Genomic DNA, 21,599 nt, shown 5'->3' on the forward strand with positions numbered 1-21,599 from the left:
TATCTTCTATATATCTCTGTTCTATGAAAAGACGTGGGTCATCTCTGATAGAAGAGCTTTGATGTGGTTGTAGAAATGAGTCCAGTGGGTACATAGGGATGATTATACTAATGCTTATTAAATGTTTTACCTTCTTTCTATGATACTGCTATTTCTACGATTTTACCTTCTTTCTATGATACTGCTATTGTCTAGAAGATAGGAAGATGGGTGATTTCTCCTTAATGTGCTACACACCTAATATTGATGATCATTCTTTTTCTAACATTTTCTCCAATGTTCATGTCAACATTTTATAGGAAATGTTGTCAATTATTTTGCTGTGGCAAGGTTCCCCCCGCCATGGGGTTCACTGCAGCCTGGCATACACATGCACCCCAGGGCTCCATCTGGTGAAAGAATGTAATCTGGAGACCATCAAACATGAAAAGAGATCATAAGCATATCTAGTACTTGTGCCTGGATTCCTGTGTTTGTTCAATCTAGTCAGGTATCTTAAGAGTTCAGTCCAGTTCAGTTCAGTCACTCAGTTGTGTCCGATTCTTTGTGACCCCATGAATCACAGCACACCAGGCCTCCTTGTCCATCACCAACTCCCAGAGTTCACTCAAACTCATGTCCATCGAGTCGGTGATGCCATCCAGCCATCTCATCCTCTGTCGTCCCCTTCTCCTCCTGCCCCCAATCCCTTCCAGAATCAGGGTCTTTTCCAGTGACTCAACTCTTCGCATGAGGTGGCCAAAGTATTGGAGTTTCAGCTTTAGCATCAGTCCGTCCAATGAACACCCAGAACTGATCTCCTTTAGGATGGACTGGTTGGATCTCCTTGCAGTCCAAGGGACTCTCAAGAGTCTTCTCCAACACCACAGTTCAAAAGCATCACTACTTCGGCACTCAGCTTTGTTCACAGTCCAATTCTCACATCCAAAACCATAGCCTTGACTAGATGGACCTTTGTTGGCAAAGTAATATCTCTGCTTTTTAATATGCTATCTAGGTTGATGATAACTTTCCTTCCAAGGAGTAAGCGTCTTTTAATTTCATGGCTCCAATCAGCATCTGCAGTGATTTTGGAGCCCAGAAAAATAAAGTCTGACACTGCTTCCACTGTTTAGCCATCTATTTGCCATGAAGTGATGGGACCAGATGCCATGATCTTAGTTTTCTGAATCTTGAGCTTCAAGCCAACTTTTTCACTCTCCTCTTTCACTTTCATCAAGAGGCTTTTGAGTTCCTCTTCACTTTCTGCCATAAGGGTAGTGTCATCTGCATATCTGAGGTTATTGACATTTCTCCTGCCAATCTTGATTCCAGCTTGTGCTTCTTCCAGCCCAACATTTCTCATGATGTACTCTGCGTATAAGTTAAATAAGCAGGGTGACAATATACAGCTTTGACATACTCCTTTTCCTATTTGGAACCAGTCTGTTGTTTCATGTCCAGTTCTAACTGTTGCTTCCTGACCTGCATACAGGTTTCTCAAGAGGCAGGTCAGGTGGTCTGGTATTCCCATCTCTTTCAGAATGTTCCACAGTTTATGGTGATTCACACAGTCAAAGGCTTTGGCATAGTCAATGAAGCAGAAATAGATGTTTTTCTGGAACTCTCTTGCTTTTTTGATGATCCAGCGGATGTTGACAATTTGATCTCTGGTTTCTCTGCCTTTTCTTAAACCAGCTTGTACATGTGTAAGTTCACAGTTCACGTATTGCTGAAGCCTGGCTTGGAGAATTTTGAGCATTACTTTACTAGCGTGGGAAATGAGTTACTAGTATTTAAAATTAGAAGGGTGTTTTGAATTTTCTTTAATTTTGTGGAAATTACTTTTTAGGTTTTCAGAAAACCTAACATAATAATAATATTCCTTATAAATCCTCCCTTGCATTTCTTTTCACAAATCTTCCTTTCAGTATCTCCTTTCTATTGACTCCTCTCTCTTTCTTCTTAAGAGGTCCCCAAACTTTCTAGGACCCTGATCTCTAAATGTTAAATGTCAGAGACCTGTGTTCCAGTTTCCCTTCCATCCTTCGTTGGCACATGATCTTGGCTAAATTAGTATCACTAGAACTTGGCTGTCTCACCCGTAAAAGAATTATTTATTTGCCTAAAGACAACACCAAATGGATTCTTGGTCTCTCTTCACTCTAAAATATTTCAGCAGTCTGTTTCTACAATGATTCTCAACTTTCAAGCATCCTTGCTCCAGTGGATTTATGTTTTTATTTGTATCTTCTCTTCCTCCATAGCATCTGGTGACCTCGTCTTCAACAAAATTGTATATGTAAAGACTGCATGAGTGCTAAGTCACTTCAGTCATGTTCAACTCTGTGGGACGCTATGGACTGTAGCCTGCCAGGCTCCTTTGTTCACGGGATTCTCCAGGCAAGAAAACTGGAGTGGGTGGCCATGTCCTCCTCCAGGGCATTTTCCCCACCCAGGGATTGAACCTGTATCCCCAGTGGCTACAGGGTTCCAGGCTAATTCTTTATGGCTGAGCCACCAGGGAAGCCCTATGCAAAGATTAGGTACTACTCAAAGAGATGTGAGAGATAAATTGTTTCTTCCTCCTAGAAAAGCCTGCACTCTACTTGAAGGTAAAAATTGTCAAACTTTTTTAAAAAGATAAATATCAATACAAAATTGCACATGATTTATACCTGTTAGTGATTAGCAGGACTTCCCTGACAGTCCAGTGGTTAAGACTCCACACTTCCTGTGCAGAGGACAAAGGTTTGATCCCTGGTTGAGAAACTAATCCATATTCTGTGCAGTGCAGCCAAAAAAAAAGTCTCAACTAGTGATATAGCAATAGATTCATTCAGAGGGCTAAGTTGATAGTAGAAGCTTTCCAGAGCAGGTGTGATATAAATTAAGCATATAAGGTATGGAATGACTTAGAGAAATAGAAACCACGAGTGTCTTCCTGGCTGGGAAAATAGCCACAACAAAAGTAAAAGAGTAGGAGTTCTTTGCTGGTTTGGCTGGAGTGTCATGGTTATAAGAAAGTGATGGAGATGCACTATTTAACAGGTTGTATCTAAGTATCCACCCCAGTAGCCACTAACCACAAACGGTGACACAAATTTAAATTCTAATTACTTAAAATTAAATAAAATTTAAAATTCACTCCTGGATCTTATTAGCCATATTTCAATTGCCCAATAGATAATGCTGTCTAGGAGCCTGGTAGGCTGCAGTCCGTGGGGTCGCTAAGGGTCGGACACGACTGAGCGACTTCACTTTCACTTTTCACTTTCACACATTGGAGAAGGAAATGGCAACCCACTCCAGTGTTCTTGCCTGGAGAATCCCAGGGACGGGGGAGCCTGGTGGGCTTCCGTCTATGGAGTTACACAGAGTCGGACACGACTGAAGTGACTTAGCAGCAGCAGCAGCTTTCTCATAGCTTTTCTTCCAAGGAGTCAAGTGTCTTTTAATTTCGTGACTAGTAGTTACCATATTGGACTGTACAGTTGGAAAAACAATGTTGTATCAGAGTTTTACAAAACCTATACTTTTATTTGTGCAGAGGCAACTTTTCTTCCCTGTGAGCAGTGATGACTCTTCACTCTGAGAGTAACCCCTTCATTATATCTGTGAGCTGTGCCAAAAGGAATTTTCAAATTGCCTTTAAAGGTCTCAAACCTGTATTTGTAAAGGTCCTTTTTGGTATGTCTGCCTTATACATATCCTATCTTTAAAAAATTATCTTGGTCCTTGTCCTCAAAAGAGTGGACCAAGGATATGTTTGCTTTATAGGATCTTCCCCTGTTTGGGAAAATACAAATGGATTGTTCTGTCCAATCACCATAATTTTCTATGAGATCTGGCACTGGGCATTTGACATGTGGCCATTATTGGGCTCTGGATCTGAGAATGCGCAGCTCTTAGGCTACCAATTCCCAATTTGTACAGAATATAAAAGAAGACAATAAATAAAAGCACATGTTAACCTGAGCTCAGGTAACCCTGATCTCAGGACAGAATTCAAGGAGTTCATTAACTTGGAAGGAGGAAAAAAGTACATTGATTTTCATCAGTCTCTAGCTACACTATAAATTTAGGCAAAACTGAAGCAATGCTAGTAATTCCTGTGATTTTATTTCCAGTAAAAATTACAAATATTTTTATATCAAAACTCTCAAAAAATTTATACATATTTTGGAATTATGGTAGATATTGACACACTGACAGATCTTCTAATTGACTTTATTGTATGGCTCAGATGGTAAAGAGTCTGCCTACAATGTAGGAGACCCAGGTTCAGTCCCTTGGTTGGGAAGATCCCCTGGAGGAGGGCATGGCAGTCCACTCCAGTATTCTTGCCTGGAGAATCCCATGGGCAGAGGAGCCTGCCGGGCTACAGTCCATAGTGTAGCAAAGAGTCAGACACAACTGAGCAACTAACACACATATTGTAAAGAAACATATGTACTAATATATTGCAAGCATTTAAATTCAAAGATAAAAAGTTTAGTTAATATTTTGAATATGTTTTAATATATTTGATTTTCTTTTTAATCTCTTATAATCTATTTTATACATTGAAAGCATTTTCTGAGGTTTTTTTCCATAGATTTTTTTTCAAAGATCCAGGGGCATCCATAGCATAAAAAATGGCTGCTGCTGCTGCATCACTTCAATCGTGTCCGACTCTGTGTGACCCCATAGATGCCAGCCCACCAGGCTCCCCATCCCTGGGATTCTCCAGGCAAGAACACTGGAGTGGGTTGCCATTTCCTTAGTAACCCTTATTCACACAGAGAGAAAAGATGAGGAATATATTATAAAGGAGCAGAAATGAGAGCCCTACACCTCTGGAGAGAAGATCCTGATGAATTTCTACTTCTATTTTCAATATGGTCTCCCCTTTGCTGTAGTTGGGCTGAATCCAACTTTGTTGTTGTTGTTCAACCAGTAAGTCATGTCTAAATCTTTGAGAACCTGTGGACTGCAGCGCCCCAGGCTTCACTATCCTTCACTGTCTCCCAGAGTTTGCTCAAACTCATGTCCACTGAGTCAGTGATGTAATCCAGTAATTTCATGCTCTTTCACTCCCTTCTCCCCCAGCCCTCTGTCTTTTCAGCATCAAGGCCTTTTCCTTTCTTCACATCAGGTGGCCAAAAAATTGGAGCTTCAGCTTCACCATCAGTCTTTCCGATGAATATTCAGGGTTGATTTCCTTTGGGAGTGACTGGTTTGATCTCCTTGCTGTCCAAGGGACTCTAAAGAGTCTTCTCCAGCACTACAGTTGGAAAGCATCAATTCTTCATCACTCAGCCTCTTTATGGTCCATCTCTCACAACCATTCCTAAATACTGGAAAAATCAAAGCTCTGACTATACGGATCTTTGTCAGCAAAGTGATGTCTCTGCTTTTTAATATGCTGTCTAGGTTTGTCATAGCCTTTCTTCCAAGGATCAAGTGTCTTTTGATTTCATGGCTGCAATCATAGTCCAGTGATTCTGGAGCCCAAGAAAATAAAATCTGCAGCTCTTTCCATTTTCCCCCATCTATTTGCCATAAAGTGATGGGATAGGATGCCATGATCTTAGTTTTCTGAATATTGAGTTTCAAGCCAGCTTTTTCACTCTACTCTTTCACATTCATCAAGAATCCAACTTTAAGATGTCTTTATATCTCCTGTGTCAACTGACATCATAATTAGCCAAGCAATTTCATTGTTGTCCAGCGAATATGTTTATCAAGCAAGAGAGATACATTCATTCAGGTAAAGTCAGGTAGAGATTAGACTTCCAAGACATTACAGCCCTTCCAGGACTAAATAGTAAATCATCACTTCTTAAGTAACCCTAACTGTTTTTAGACCAGTTCCTTGGATAAGGAAAAAAACTCCCTAGAGAAAATGAATGCACTGGAGTAGGCTGAAGGCCAAGGCCCATTATGTTTGCTGAAATGCCAAGCTGCTCCAAGCTTTCCTGGGTTTTTTGTACCAAACAAGCCTATAAAAGTTGATCAAATTTTATAGACTTTCTTCTTTGTTTTATATATATCATTATCCCCTGTCCTCTTAAACCACTACCATGGAATTTTCAGACTAGGACAGAATCTCACCTCCCTTTTCTATGAACAAAAATTGCTCATGATATTTTTCTATTCACTCACAAATATTCACTTAAATTTTTATTTCTCAACTAAAAAAAAACTGAGTCATCAGTTCCCCAATACCTAGACTGTGGTCCAAAAGGCCTTTGAATTTACAAATGAGTCAGAGTTGTCAGAGCTGACTGCCTAGATCACCAGACAAAAGCCACCTTTGAAAAATTAGGATATATGAAATGAGGTGGGAGCAGAGACAATTCACATTTTTATTTTGACAGACTTAAATATTTAATTCCACTTTCCTATATTATTGCCTACTTCCCAGTAAGGTGTGTGCTGGCCTAAATTAATCTGTCACATACCTTCTGTTATAGCTGGCACAGCAAGGTAGCCCTTGGACTGCCTGTACCTCCCATAATAAGCACCTCTGCTCTCTTTTCTCCCTTCTTTCGGAAAACTGAAAAAACTGCTGGAGGCTCTGCTTATGCAGGATTCAGCTGAATTTCTATTGAGCCCAGAAAATATGGGTTTAAATTCTGACAGTTTAGGCAAAGTGTGCAGATGCACATTTGATCATACTTACTTTATCGCCAGCTACAGTAGAATTAGGAATCCCAAGCTTGCCTTTTAAACAAAAAAATCTGCACCACTTATACCATGGTGTTAGTAAGTTTAGTTTGTGAAATTAAAGACTCTAGGACATTGTGTTGGGGCCGATAGATCGAGAAGACTGTAGGGAAGGCTATATGATTATAGAGTAAGAGTATGGAATGTAGAAGAAGGAGAGGGAAGACTTGAAGCAGTAGAGCAAGGAGCTGTCAGAGAGGTGAGAGATAAGGTAAAGATAAGATTGAGAAGGGATGTAAGTAGGCAAACGTTTTTTAGTTTGCAAGTTTACCCAGGGCTTTGTTGGCAGAGCATGTATACCATTGCAAAAGAGGTGAATTTCTAATTTAGGATATTGTTATACTATGCTTAGATAATCCTGCTCTTCTCCTGGGAGAAGGAAAGGAAACAACATAAACCCAGAATCCAAATCTGAGTTAATCGCCGCTAAATCCGCAGCACAGGGCGTAGGACTTAGCATGTTGTTGGCACTCTCATCCTGGCTAAATAAAGATCAGTTTTACTTTTTTCCTCTTGTTTCCTTGACTCTAGAACACAATTAAATGAAGGAGATGGTCTGTATCAGGGATCATGGAACTATGGCCCCGGAGCCAAATGCAGCCTGCCGTCTATTTTTGTAAATAAAGTTTTATTGAAACACAGCCATGCTTATTTGTTTACTTATTGTCTGTGATTATTTTCACACTACAACTTGCACGTTAAGTATTTGTGAGGGACACCATCTGGCCCCCAGAGATGAAAACATTTACTATCTGGCCCTTTACCAAAAACATATGCTGAATCTTGGTCTATATTAAGGGGTTGGGAGTTTTCTTTGAGGTTAAAATAATTTGGGAGTTGGAAGAAATTTTGGATGCTTCAGAGCAGTGTTTAGAACAGGAAGAGGACTCTAGTTCTCAGTCAAAAATCTAGCAAATGGAGATAGGGGATCCCTTATGTGTGTGGAGGGAGGTGGGTAGAGGCATGTAAATTGAGATGTTAGGTTGTAGAAGCAAACCTGTTTCTTATCTTTCTTAGTAACAGTTCTGGTTGACTTATTCTCACAAAGTCTGGGCATTTTCACTCTCTTCAAGGATTAAAAGAAAAACACTGCTGGAACACTAGAAAGAAAGATTCTCAGCTAATATCTGAGTAATAGGCTTCAAGCAAGTGCTCTCTCATTTAATGAAGCTCCTTTAAAAGAATTGAACCCATGCTCCATCTCACTTTGCAATGCAGAGGCTTTGCAATCAATAGGTTCTGATAGGAAGGTGGAAAAATGAAATTTTGCAGGTTTCAGTTTCCCAAATTCACACAGTGAGTAACAGATCCAGAAAGAAATCTTAGAACCTTCTTAATCTGCTTGGTTCTTTTTGCTCTCCTCCTAAGTGCCAAAAATACTAAGCATGGCTATGTTTAGAAGCCATGCTAACTTCCGTCATTTAGGTAAACTGCTTGTCTGTTATGATAATGTAGCAGAATTACAATTATTAATACCACTAATGACATATCTATTAACTTGCCCAAGGTATTATTTTCCACTTCCAAGGAAAATTTCAGGTGATATACAGAGAAGAAAATGCATCACTCCTGGAAGCCAAAGACCTCCATTAAAGTCATGATTCTTCTGTTGACTCACATGTAATCTTTGTAAATTAGCTTTTCAGTTTCCTCATCTGTAAAATGAGGTTAATAAATTCACAAGGGTTGTTGTGGGTATTAGAAAAGATGATGTGAGAGATGACAAATATGAGGTTACTGATATTTCGCTCTTGGAGTTTGGTAGGCCATTTCTCCAAAAACAAACAAACAAAAATATTTCCTGTGAATTGGTAGACATTAGCAGAAGCAGCTAGAAATAGTCTTTTCCCTTCTCTTTCCCACCCACCACCATTCATTCCCCATCCATTAGCCGGAACCACTCCCAGAGTGGAGAAGTGCTACATGGTGGAGAAACACTCCAGTCTGTCTCTACTCAAAGCCAGTCACCGCTGCAGGAAATCCTGACTTAGATTTAAAAACAGTTGAATACATGAAAGACTATTTTTCACAAATAATTGTCAGTCAATACTTAGACAATCAACATCAGGATGGACATGCTGATCTAAAGAAAGTAAAAAGGCTTTAGAGGAGATATGAAGAGTCGACGCTGAAATAAGCATACCTTAAAACTTCTTGAGAAGTCTTAGTGATACATTTTATTTATTCTGGCAGCAAGTTTTAGGTTCCAGATGTTGTTGTTATTGCTTTAGTGTATGAATTAAAATAATATGAATAGTATTTTTATAAAGTAGGACTTCTATAAATAGCTTCTAATAACAAAGCCCAAGTCATTTTATTTCACAGTATTAATTTTCAATTTCTTAGAGAATTTCAAAACTTGATATCTTAAGGGTTATTCAAATTTTAAATTTAAACTAGTAGAAAATTTTGGCATATCTGGAAGTAGTCAACCCTCTTAACTTCCACTTAAAGCCCAATTATTCAAGAATGTTATAGATGACTATGAGTCTTTGGGGAAAAATCAGCAAGACTTTAAGTGCCCATTAGCTAAAGCTAAATGATAGTGAAACACCTAGAAAAGTGCATGTGGTATCTATCCATGTGAATACTAAATTAATCACCATACCAGCCCGTGCTAGGATAAAATATTAACAAGACACTTCCTGTGGCATAAAAAAATATTGACGGTCAAAAATATAAGTGCTGTTAGAGTATCATATTTGTCAAAGAAAGATACATTTAAAAATATTTACTGAATGTTAACAAATACCAAAAGATTACTTAAAATGTCTACGTTATTGAGAAGTGTCTGTTCTGTAATAGGATAGGTAGCTATTATATTACATAAGTCTTTAATGGTAGTGTTCTTAGTAAGCAACCAGAAATTTTCTATCACAAAATATAAAGGATGATTAAATACCAATCAATCAATTAATCAAAAATACATATTTAACACCTGTAAAGTTCAAGAACAAAATGAATAAAACTTTTTTCTTCCCCTCAAGATTCATAGAATCTGACTGGGGAGGGGAGAAACAGAAAGAGAGGAGAGGGGAAGAAAGGGACAGGAGTGCGGGAGGGAGGAAGAAAGGAAATTTAGTTATCTATGTATGATATATATATAACAGGATAAGGGTGTAAAAATAGCTGCTGGCATTTGCTGGGTCTTTGGTCCAGACCAAGGACTGAACCAATTGCTAATCATCTTACTTAACTGAAGGTTAAATTAACGAATCACTAGTCATCTTATTTAATTGAAGATTTATTATAATTCTTATAACGATTAGAAAAATCAACGCTTACCCCAAAGTCATCTGGATGGGGACCATAGAACCAGGATTCAAGGCCAGCTCTACCAGCATTTCAGCATTTTAGAAATACTAAAAGCTCTTTCAGCATTTAAGCAGTTCAGTGGGGTGGTGGACTGTGGGCTCTACAGACCAGTGCCTGGTTTTGAACTGTAGCTTTTTCCATTCCTTGCTTAGTGACCTGGGGCAAATGTTTTAACCTCTAATAATAGGAATAGGTTTCAGATGACTGGAGGTGAGATTAGAGAGGAGAGGCATGGACAGAGTGCAGACAGGAAGAATATATGTCCTAGGGATGCTACTGGAACAGAGACTAGATCCTTCAGGCCCACAGGAATGAAGTCATGGGATGAGGGAGAAAACAGATTGTGGTGGATCTTAAATGGAAAAGCATGAGATTCTCATTTCATTCAGTTAGCAACTGGGAAGCACTAGAAGTAGAAGAGATTGAATTAAAATATTCTATATTGCTTTTCTGTGATTAAGCCGGAACAAAAATACTATCCTCAAACTTTCTGGATCTGTATCTTAAGGAGTTTATTTTCAATTCTCTAACATAAAACAAGGCAAATATGGATGTGTTTATTGCATATTTCTGTGAAGCATTGATTGAGGGTGGGTATTAAAATAACTAGTGAATAAAGTAGTTTTCAAAAACAAGGAAATATACAAAAGCTTTTCTTCATGCACTGTGTCTGCCTTCAGTCCAGTTCAGTTGCTCAGTTGTGTCCGACTCTTTGAGACCCATGGACTGCAGCACACGATGCTTCCCTGTTCATCACCAACTCCCGGAGCTTGCTCAAACTCATGTTCATCGATGCCATCCAACCATCTCATCCTCTGTTGTCCCTTCTCCTCCTGCCTTCAATCTTCCCCAGCATCAGGGTCTTTTCCAATGAGTCAGCTCTTCACAGCAGGTGGCCAAAGTATTGGAGTTTCAGCTTCAGCATCAGTCCTTCCAATGAATATTCAGGACTGATCTCCTTTAGGATGGACTGGTTGGATATCCTTGCAGTCCAAGGGACTCTCAAGAGTCTTCTCCAACACCACAGTTCAAACGCATCAATTCTTAGTGCTCAACTTTCTTTATAGTCCAAGTCTCACATCCGTACATGACTACTGGAAAAACCATAGTTTTGACTAGATGGACTTCGTTGGCAAAGTAATGTCTCTGCTTTTTAATGCTATCTATGTTGGTCATAGTTTTTCTTCCAAGGAGCAAGAGTCTTTTAATTTCATGGCTGCAGTCACCATCTGCAGTGATTTTGGAGCCCCCCAAAATAAAGTCTCTCACTGTTTCCATTGTTTCCCCATGCATTTGCCATGAAGTGATGGGACAAATGCAATGATCTTAGTTTTCTGAATGTTGAGTTTTAAGGCAACTTTTTCACTCTCCTTAACTCCCAGCAAATGAGATGGATGGAAAGTATCAAAAGATATAAATTAATAGTATAATCTTATTGAATTACTTGTTCTTCTAAACTATTTGCTATTTTTTAAACTATCTAATTTGAATAATAGTAGACTTAAGAAGACAATTTTGGCAGGCAGCTCAGTATTCCAAGAAATATAGTTTCCATGCTATCCTATATATAGTAATTAAGTAAATACATTTTTACCTCTCTCATGAGACTGACTTTTGAGAAGTAGCTTAATGTATTTAGGCTGTGAGAAAACAAATTGTGTTTATTCTCATGGTTTTCACATCATTCATCCTTCAGATGTCTTTTTTTAGCTTTAAAAAAAAATTGCCAGTTGTCTCTCTAAATTCTATACATAACTTAATGGGATTGAAATACTAAATTCCACCAAAGATTTGAAGAAAATGAAGAATACTATGATCTGGTCTTATATTATTTTTAACTTAATTTTTATTTTATAATGGTGCATCTACAATGTTGGTGATTTACAAAATTAGTGATTTACAATGTTGTGTTAATTTCAGGTTTACAGCAGAGTGGCTCAATTATCCATATACATATATTCATTTTTTTCAGCTTCTTTTCCCATATAGATTATTATAGAACATTGAATAGAGTCCCCTGTGCTATACAGTAAGTCCTTATTGATTACCTGATCTGGTCTTGTAAATGTGCAAGGCATTAGATATTGTTTAAAAAAGTCATTTCTGAAAAATAATCTATCTCACTTTCTTCTAAATGGCTTAAGGTGTTTCAATTGTTTAACCTTATATCACTTTAGTAACCGGAGAAGGCAATGGCAAGCCACTCCAGTACTCTTGCCTAGAAAATCCCATGGATGGAGGAGCCTGGTAGGCTGCAGTCCATGGGGTCGCTAAGGGTCGGACACGACTGAGCGACTTCACTTTCACTTTTCACTTTCACACATTGGAGAAGGAAATGGCAACCCACCCCAGTGTTCTTGCCTGGAGAATCCCAGGGAAGGGGGAGCCTGGTGGGCTGCCGTCTATGGGGTCACACAGAGTCGGACACTACTGAAGTGACTTAGCAGCAGCAGCAGCAGCACTTTAGTAAAAGTCTGATTAAAATTTCTCAACACCATGAGTTGAGGAAAATGTTATTTTATAAATGAACAATGTAAGACCTGAAGACATTTTATGATTTTTTACTCCTAGGGAGCAATAGAATCACAAGAATCTCAACTCTTCTCCTTTTAGCTTTATCATCTTTCTTCTGAAATCCCACTAAAAATTTTTTTAGGATTAAAAAAATCCTAATGAAGGTTTATATTTGTTTTTATATGGTGGCAGAGAGCAGGTGTTGTTTGATTCAATAATATTAGAAAAAGTTGCTTGTCAGCCAAACAAAGCTTTTAATATATTTTCATACATTTTGGAATCTAAACAATGAGGAAACGGTGGTAGAATTTTTAACTTACTTTATCATAGGAGCCCCTTTCACAGGCTTCCAGCAGGACAAGGGTTCCAGAGAACGTACTTTGTTAGGTGCTGAGGTGGTGCCATACAGGGCGCCTCCATTTTATCTCAGGCATACAAAGGGGGTCCAACTTGAGGACATGAGGAGAACTGGCTTCTTGAATTGGTATTCTATTTTAACAGAACCTGTGGTAACCCAAGGAACAACTGCCTGTCAATCAATGGAAAATAAGTGCCATGCTCACTGTTCACCTCAGGCCTCTCTCCCGTCTCCTCACTTGACCGTGTTCTGAATGGCTTCAGAAACTCCCACCATCTGCAGAGTCAGTGCTTGTAAAAGGGACACGGCAGTTAGTGCAGTTAATCAGGGGAAGGATCATCCAGGCCTGGTCCCAGAGCCTGTCTCCTTGGTAATTCTGTGGGCCTGTCAGCTGAGCAGAGGCCACTGAACTCCCCGGCGAGTGCTCTGTCAGCATTTTAACTGGGATTTCGTTTCAGAAAAACAGAGGCATATTACAAACTGTGTCTTAAAAAGGAAGTAAAACTTTAACATTTCAGGTACTTAGGAGTGAAAAAGGCAATGAGGTATAGAATCTTCCACATTGCTGCATTTTGCTAGCAATGCTGCTTCACCAATTTGGCTTTAATTTCCCCAATATTAAAATGAAATAATATACCATTTACTTGCTTCATCTCATGCTGTGAGGATTTAATGAGGTAATAATATCTGTTACAATTTAAGTTTCAGCGCCTCACAAGTTTAGGTCTTCTGGCAAGTCACAGATCTTCTCTGGGCCTATTTCCTATGAAATGGTAATAATCATGATTTCCCAAGCTACATTTTAAAGTGGTAGTGAGGTGCTAATAAAGATAAATGTTTTTTCGAAGCTATATATTATTGTCCACCTTTGAGAAATGCTTTAAAACCAAAATAGATTTTTTAAAAGCAAAAGAAATTTCTTTACAGAATATATGGGAATAATTCATATCACTTTAGCTGATCTTTTGTAGCATTTAGGTCTGTATCACTTTCAAATGGGAAATAAAGCTTTTAAGACATATGTTAATAGGCACTTTGGGGTATAGTGTGAGCCTCCATCAATTATTAAAACAAAATATACTTGTATGTATATAGATAGATATGATTGTTTCTCTAAGCTCTCGTTTCTGGAATCTTTTTATTTTCTCCTTGTTGAAAACATTCATCAAAAGATATTTTAACAGTAAGGGAAAAGATCACAGTGCCTTCATAACTGGGTCACTGTGTTCCAGAGGTTGTGGAACCCAACAAAATCACATATTTCTGTTAGTCACGCTGAAATGTTCTTGGCTGTCCTTGCCTCATGCCCCATCCTAGCTTCTCCATTCCTGCATGCAGTGGTTAGTGTTCGTTTTGGGTGACACTCCTCCCCTTCCTTCCCACACTTTGCTGGTGGTATGTCTCAAACTTGATTGACCTCAAGCCCTCTGTTGCTCTCACTTTGTCTTGAGATGTCGCTTGCATTCCACTTCTAGCTCTGGCACAGATTTGATCCTGACAATATCCCCGCATTAACCACTGAATCAAAGACGCTGAACAGACTTCATGGTGGAGGATGGTGGTGGATGGGGCAGGGGTGACCTCATAGGTCATGGGAATCAAGTGAAGAGAGGTGAATTCATTCCTACAGCTGATGTAACAAATTACCACAGACTTAGCATCTAATAGCAACATACATTTAGTCTCTCACAATTCTGGAAGTAAGAAGTGTGTAATAGGTCTCATCGAGCTAAAATCGAGGTGCTGACAGAACTGCATTCCTTCTGAAGATTCTGAGGGATCCTTTCCCAGTTCCTAAAGGCTGCCCACATTCCTTGGATCCTGATTGTATCACATTTATGCTCTGTCAACAGCTATCCTTCTCTGACTCACCTACCTCCCTCTTCCACTTGTAAAGACACGTGTGATTACATTGGTTTCACCCAGAAAATCCAGGATAATCCCTGCATTTGAAAATTCCGACATAAATCACCTTAACCAAGTCCCTTTTGCCAAGCCATGTAACAAAATCACAGGTTCTAGGAATGAGAATGAGGATGTCTTGTGGGAGGGGCCACATTACTTTGCCCACCACCACAAAGAAAGAACTAAAAGTTGGGAAAGAGAAGTCAGGCCCTCAGGATGAAACAAACCAGAGAAAAGATGGCAGAGCTGACACCGTCTGAATGAGGCTTTCCCCCTGGGGGTCTAGTGGCTGCTCTCCAGTCCTGCTGAACCTTGTAACCTGTGATCTCATCCTCCTTTCTCCACTGAACGGAAATGATTCTGAAGTTCATCTCAAAGATACAGAGCTAATCTAGGCTAATGTTCTCTTCAGGCCGGGTTGCATTATCACCAAGACATCTACAGAAAAGGATGCCCCACTTTATTGACCTCACCACTTAGTGAGTTAACTGTTGAGAATTTGTGGCCAGAAAGAAAGGAACAGAGACCCCACTGGGAAGATGCTTTGCTGAGAGATCCTCTCCAGTCACTGTAGGCAATGAGTTTCTTTAACTGCCTTCCTCTCATGTAGATCTCTCTCACAATTCTTCCCACTGAACAGAAAGATACACCTAAGCTTTTTTTGGACTATGGTTTACTTGTATATTCATGATGAAATTGTTCTCCTTGATGTAGATTAGTGATTTAAAGGTCACCAACACTTTAGCCAGACCACTTGAATCAGAGCATAACAAATGAGTCTGTTCTTATCAATTTCTCAAATATATTCAATGATCCAGGTACATAAATGTGTTAGACAAATATTGTGTGAACTCATTTATGTGTAGAATCTAAGAAAAAAAGATCAGAGACACAGAGAACAGATTGGTTGGTGGTTGCCAGAAAGTGGGCTGGGGGTTTGGTGAAATGGGTGAAGGGCGTCTAAAGACACAGACTTCCAGTTATAAAATAAATAAGTCACTGGGATGCAATAATATACAGCATGGTGACCATTCTCATTTCACATGCTAGTAAAGTGATGCTCAAAATCCTTCAAGCTAGGCTTCTCAGTATATGAACTGAGAACTTCTGAATGTAAAAGATGGATTTAGAAGAGGCAGAAGAATCAGAGAGCAAATAGCAAGAGAATACTAGAAAAACATCTACTTCTTCATTGACTATGCTAAAGTCTTTGACTGTGTAGATCACAGCAAACTGTGAAAATTCTGAAAGAGACGGGAATTCCAGATCATCTTACCTACCTCCTGAGAAACCTGTATGCAGGTCGGAAAGCAACAGTTAGAATAGGACATGGAAAAATGAACTGGTTCAAATTGGGAAAAAAGTACATCAAGGCTGTCTATTGTCACCCTGTTTATTTAACTTGTATACAGAATATACAGTGCAAAATGCCAGGCTGGAAGAAGCACAGGCTGGAATCAAGATTGCCAGGAGAAACATCAATAACCTCAGATATGGAGATGACACCACCCTTATGACAGAAAGCGAAGAGGAACTGAAGAGCCTCTTGATGAAAGTGAAAGAGGAGAGTGAAAAAGCTGGCTTAAAACTCAGCATTCAAAAAGCTAAGATCAAGGCATCTGATTCCATCACTTCATGGCAAATAGATGAGGAAAAAATAGAAACAATGAGAGACTTTATTTTTTTGGGTTTCAAAATCACTGTGGACGGTGACTGCAGCCATGAAATGAAAAGACATCCAGCTCCTTGGAAGAAAAGCTATGACAAACCTAGACAGCATATTAAAAAGCAGAAACATCACTTTGCCTACAAAGGTCCATACAGTCAAAGCTATGGTTTTTCTAGTCACGTATAGATGTGAGAGCTGGACAATAAAAAAGTCTGAGCACTGAAGAATTGATGCTTTCAAACTGGTGCTGAAGAATGGTGCTGAAGAAGACTGTTGACCATCCCTTGGGCAGCAAGGAGATCAAACAAGTCACTCCTAAAGGAAGTGAAAGTTGCTCAGTCATGTCCAACTCTTAGAGACCCCATGGACTATACAGTCCATGGAATTCTCCAGGCCAAAATATTGGAGTGGGTAGTCTTTCCCTTCTCCAGGGGATTGTCCCAACCCAGGGATCAAGCCGAGGTCTCCCGCATTGCAGGTGGATTCTAATATTAGCTGTCTATTTGAAAGTTGCTAAGAGAGTAAATCTTAAAAGTTCTCATCATAAGGGGAAAAAATGGGGGGAAATTAAAAAGAAATGTATTTATACTACTATACTAGCTTAACATCTAGGTTCTATCACACGGCATCTGTCCATGTTGCCACCTCTGATGCAATGTCTGCTATACTTTTTTTTTTTTCAATTCACAGGAATCACTGTCTCAGGGAAATTTTTCTTAAGTTTCCTGTTCTGGGAGCTTGGATTAACTCTGATGTTTATTTGTATCCTGTACATACCACATTACTATTGGGTTGGGCCAAAATAAATGTTTGGCCAACCCAATATTTGCATGTAAACCTTTCATTAGCCTGTGGAGTTCCAAAATCAGGTCATGAACTTCAGTCATCCTGGGATCCGGCATCCCACAGATAAGGGGCTGCAGCAGTGGAAAGCCAGAGACACTGGTCAACACACACAATGGCACTGAGAACCTGGGCAGAGCCCCTGAGAATAAGAATTCCAAAACTGATAGAATGAGAAGCACAGACCTGGGAGATAGCCATCTTCCTTTTCCCTTTGTCTTCAAATATTTTAATGAGAAACTACCTGTATTAAACCCCCTGCTATTTCCTCCATCCAAACACCCACCAAAAGCCTGGCATATAATAGGACTTAACATGTGCTTAATAATTGACTGATGACCTAGTTCTGGCTCATTATGACCCAAGAGGCAAAGCCTAAGTCAAAAATTATACAAGGACAGTCCAGTGGTTAAGATTCTGTGTTTCCACTGTCAAGGGCACAGGTTTGTTCCCCAGTCAAGGAACTAAGATCCCACATGCCTGTGTATGGCATGGATAAAAACTTAAAAAATTTTTTATAAATCTAAAATTACATAATTCTAAGGCCATTTAATCAGAATGATGTATAGATAGAGAGTGAATATGTATTGACTTTCTACAGTGAGGAGACTTCTGCGGTACTTGGCGAGCATCAATAATAAAGGAATAAAAGAGATAAAGTATGCCCTTAAACTTTACATTGTTACAGGGGAAACAGGAAAAATTAACACAGTAAAAATGATGCAACAATATATACTAAGTTATTCTGAACTTAAGGATATGGAGAAATTGCCCAATTGACCTTCTGAAGTCTAGTTCAGACCATGGCAAACAGGGCCATAGGAAGAAGAGATATCATAGTTTCCTCCCCAAATCCATTCAAATTTCCCTCATTGGGGAATACTCATGAAGTATAGCTCATGTGGTTATTCCAGAGATGAACTCATTTTCCCCTTTATTAAAGGGTGGTTCAATGATACAGCAAAGCTTAGGAATTTTGTTCAATGGATGTGATAAGGCAGCATACAACTCCTGTTATAGTTAATGGTTGTCTTAGAACTTTGAAAAAGCCAGCCTAAAGATGAAGCCAACACAAATGAGGCAGAACCACAAAAGTCACCAAGAAACGGAAGAATTCCATTTAAACTGTACCTGAAGCCTTTGGTATCTAAGTACTCCTTAATAGACTCCACGTATCTTTCAGCCAGTTCAAATTGATACTAAAGGTACCCTGGATAGATACGTAGGTATCCTGAAAGGTACAGGAAGGTGTGTCTATGTCCCATCTTCATCTGTCCGCTAGTTAATTTATTATACAAGAATGTGTAGGGAACATTTTGAAGATCCCATACCACTGAAAATATTAAAACCATAAATGTCTGTAAGAAGAAATACAACATATGGAAGAGACAGTAACATGGACATAGAACACCAGATATGAATACTGCTAAAATGCAAAAAAGATGAAAATAACCAAATTCAGATAAAACCTCAAAGAGAAAAACCACTCCTTTACAAGAATAGTCTGAGCATTGAGAGTGATCCCTGTCTGGTTGCTGAAGAACTCAAAATGCAGTCATATCTGCCCTGGAGAGGACAGGAGTAATTAAGGATTAAGGAAGGCTGAATTGTTTTTCTGTATTACTCAATTGGTGATCATCCCTGACAGGATAAATGTAGCATTTTTACTAAAGAATTACTTTTCATTGAAAGCAAATATGATTCACTAGCATAAATCTAAAAAAAGAAACAGCAGGTGGTGAATACAACTCAAGACATTAAATTTCCATGAGTCATTGAAGCCAGATGGCATGCATTTGAGAATTCTGAAGAAATTTAAGATCAAAGCTTTTTAAACACTAACAATATGGGCAATTTATCATATAAAACAACTATCAGAGTTAGGGAGATTGCCAAATGTATTATATGACACTATTAGGAGAAGCACAGATTGTTCAGTCAATTCAATTAAATGCAATGAAACCTAAAAGTGCATTGGCCACCATCAAGTGCAAAGCACTGTTCTAGGCACTGGACACTCACAGGTATTCATGAGAAGGTCATGCTGTTCATAATCTCACAATGGAGAAGACTGTTGTGGTGTCAGTAGTAGCCAAATATGTCAAACATACTTAATGATTTTATGAACAATATTGAAAGAATTCTCTGATTTTTTTTTTTCTTTACATTTGAACGTGTACAGGTAAGGGCTCAGATATAGATGGTAAAGGATCTGCCTGCAATGCAGGAGACCTGGGTTCAATCCCTGGGTTGGGAAGATCCACTGAAGAAGGGAATGGCAACCCACTCCTATATTCTTGCCTGAAAAATTCCATAGACAGAGGAGCCTGGTGGGTGACAGTCCATGGGATCGCAAAGAATTAGACCCAACTGAGCGACTAACACTTTTTTCTTTCAGATATAGGAAACTAAAAGCATTCTAGTTAGGCTAAGAAAATAAGATTCTGGTGCTTTGACAATTGTGGGAAGGGAAGTCCTGGTGGTTCAGTGGTTAGAACTCTGTACTTTCACTGCCAAGGGCCCAGTTTTGATCCCTGGTCAGGGAACTAAGACCCTCACAAACTGTGATGTGACCAAAAAACAAAAGAGAACTGTGGGAAAACTAAAGGAATAGGCCCTACACTGAGTTCCCAGGAAAAATACTGTGGAACTATGTTCATGGGAGACACTGCCTCTGTCTTAATCAGGAGATTGGAGAAGCAGGAGGCTGCTAGCTCCAGAGCTGTCATGCCACCTCTTCCATAAACTCTGCCAGCAAGACGAGTGTTCTCCACATTTCGTTTCAACACTGTCAAGCTGAAGATTGGACACTGGAAACTACTACAGCTGCCACAGAAGAAACAGATATCCAAGGTCATGCTTACCAGTGGCAACAGCTGAAGTAACAGGAGTGTGGTATTTGCCTCAGGATGTCCACCTTCTAAATCTCAGAAGTGGATATGTGATGGGGAGCCACAGTGAGGGCTGGGACATGTAGATCTTGAGTAGTATTGCATTGTATTAATAGCAGACTGATATAAAACAGCAGGTCACATGGAAACTGGGTGAAACGGAGGCTGAGTGAGCTAACCGCTGGTCTCTGCCACAGACTGTATCATCTCCCTGGCTGTTTACAATCCAGGATTTCCCAACCCACTCCCACCCACGAATCTACCCCAAAGCAACTCCTATTCTTGTTTATTTTGCCTGATATCTTCACTATCCACCCAACTGACTGAACAAGACAAAAGCTTTGGAGTCAGCAGCAGCTACTCCCTCCTTCACTGGACTATCAGTCCAATTGTCAACATACTAAGTTACTTCTATCTCAGATGCCACAGCCTTAGTGCTGGTCCTCTTCACCTTTTAAACCGGATTCTTATTAAGATTCCTTACTGGAAATGTGTGGGGCTTCCCTAGTGGCTCAGATGAAGAATCTGCTTGCAATGCAGGAGGTCTGGGTTTAATTGCTGTGTCAGGAAGATCCCCTGGAGAAGGGAATGGCAACCCACTCCAGTATTCTTACCTGAAGAATCCCATGGACAGAGGAGCCTGGCAGGCTACAGTCTATGGGGTCACAAAACATCCAACACAACTGAGCAACTAACACACACACACACATACACACACACACTAGCAGACTAGAAATCTAGCAGACTCTGACCTCTCAAAGAAATTTTCCATGTCTCCTGACTTCCAGAATTATTTTTCTGAAAATCAAATATCATCATGTTAACCCCATGAAGAAAACCCTTCAAGGGCTCCCAATTATCTCCACAGTAACGTCTAAGCTTCTTGGCAGAGCAATCAAAATCATTCCGGGTTAGACACAAGCCTAACTCTTCATATCTCTCTATCCAATGCTATATCCCTTTTACCTCTGCCTAGTAATTTTGTACTGCTCCCCATTCCTCAAATACACTAGATGCAACTTTAATTTTTCCTCTACATATGCTGTTTTTTTCCTATTCCGGACTGTACTTTCCAACAGTTAATAAACTCCTATTCGTTCTTCAAAACCCAATGTAAATGCTATTTTCACAAAACTTTCCCAAGCAGAGTGCATCTTTCACTCCTCCTCACTGCTACCCCGTGTTTCTCACGCTGCTATTCAAATATGTTTCATAATAGATCTTTCTCACACGGCCTGTCCTCCTCTAAACTGAGAGTGCCTTTAAGGCAAGAGCAAAGTCTCATTTAGACTCACATTCTTCCCCATCCCAAATCTACCACAGGAGCTGGCACATCAAAAGATTCAATAAATATTTGTTGAGTGAGAAGATAAAAAAATATTGTTGTTGTTCAGTCACTAAGTCGTGTCTGACT

Source organism: Moschus berezovskii, chromosome 1 (genome assembly GCF_049115385.1).
Source record: "Moschus berezovskii isolate FMDL1 chromosome 1, NW_MosBer_1.0, whole genome shotgun sequence".
Taxonomy (NCBI): domain Eukaryota; kingdom Metazoa; phylum Chordata; class Mammalia; order Artiodactyla; family Moschidae; genus Moschus; species Moschus berezovskii.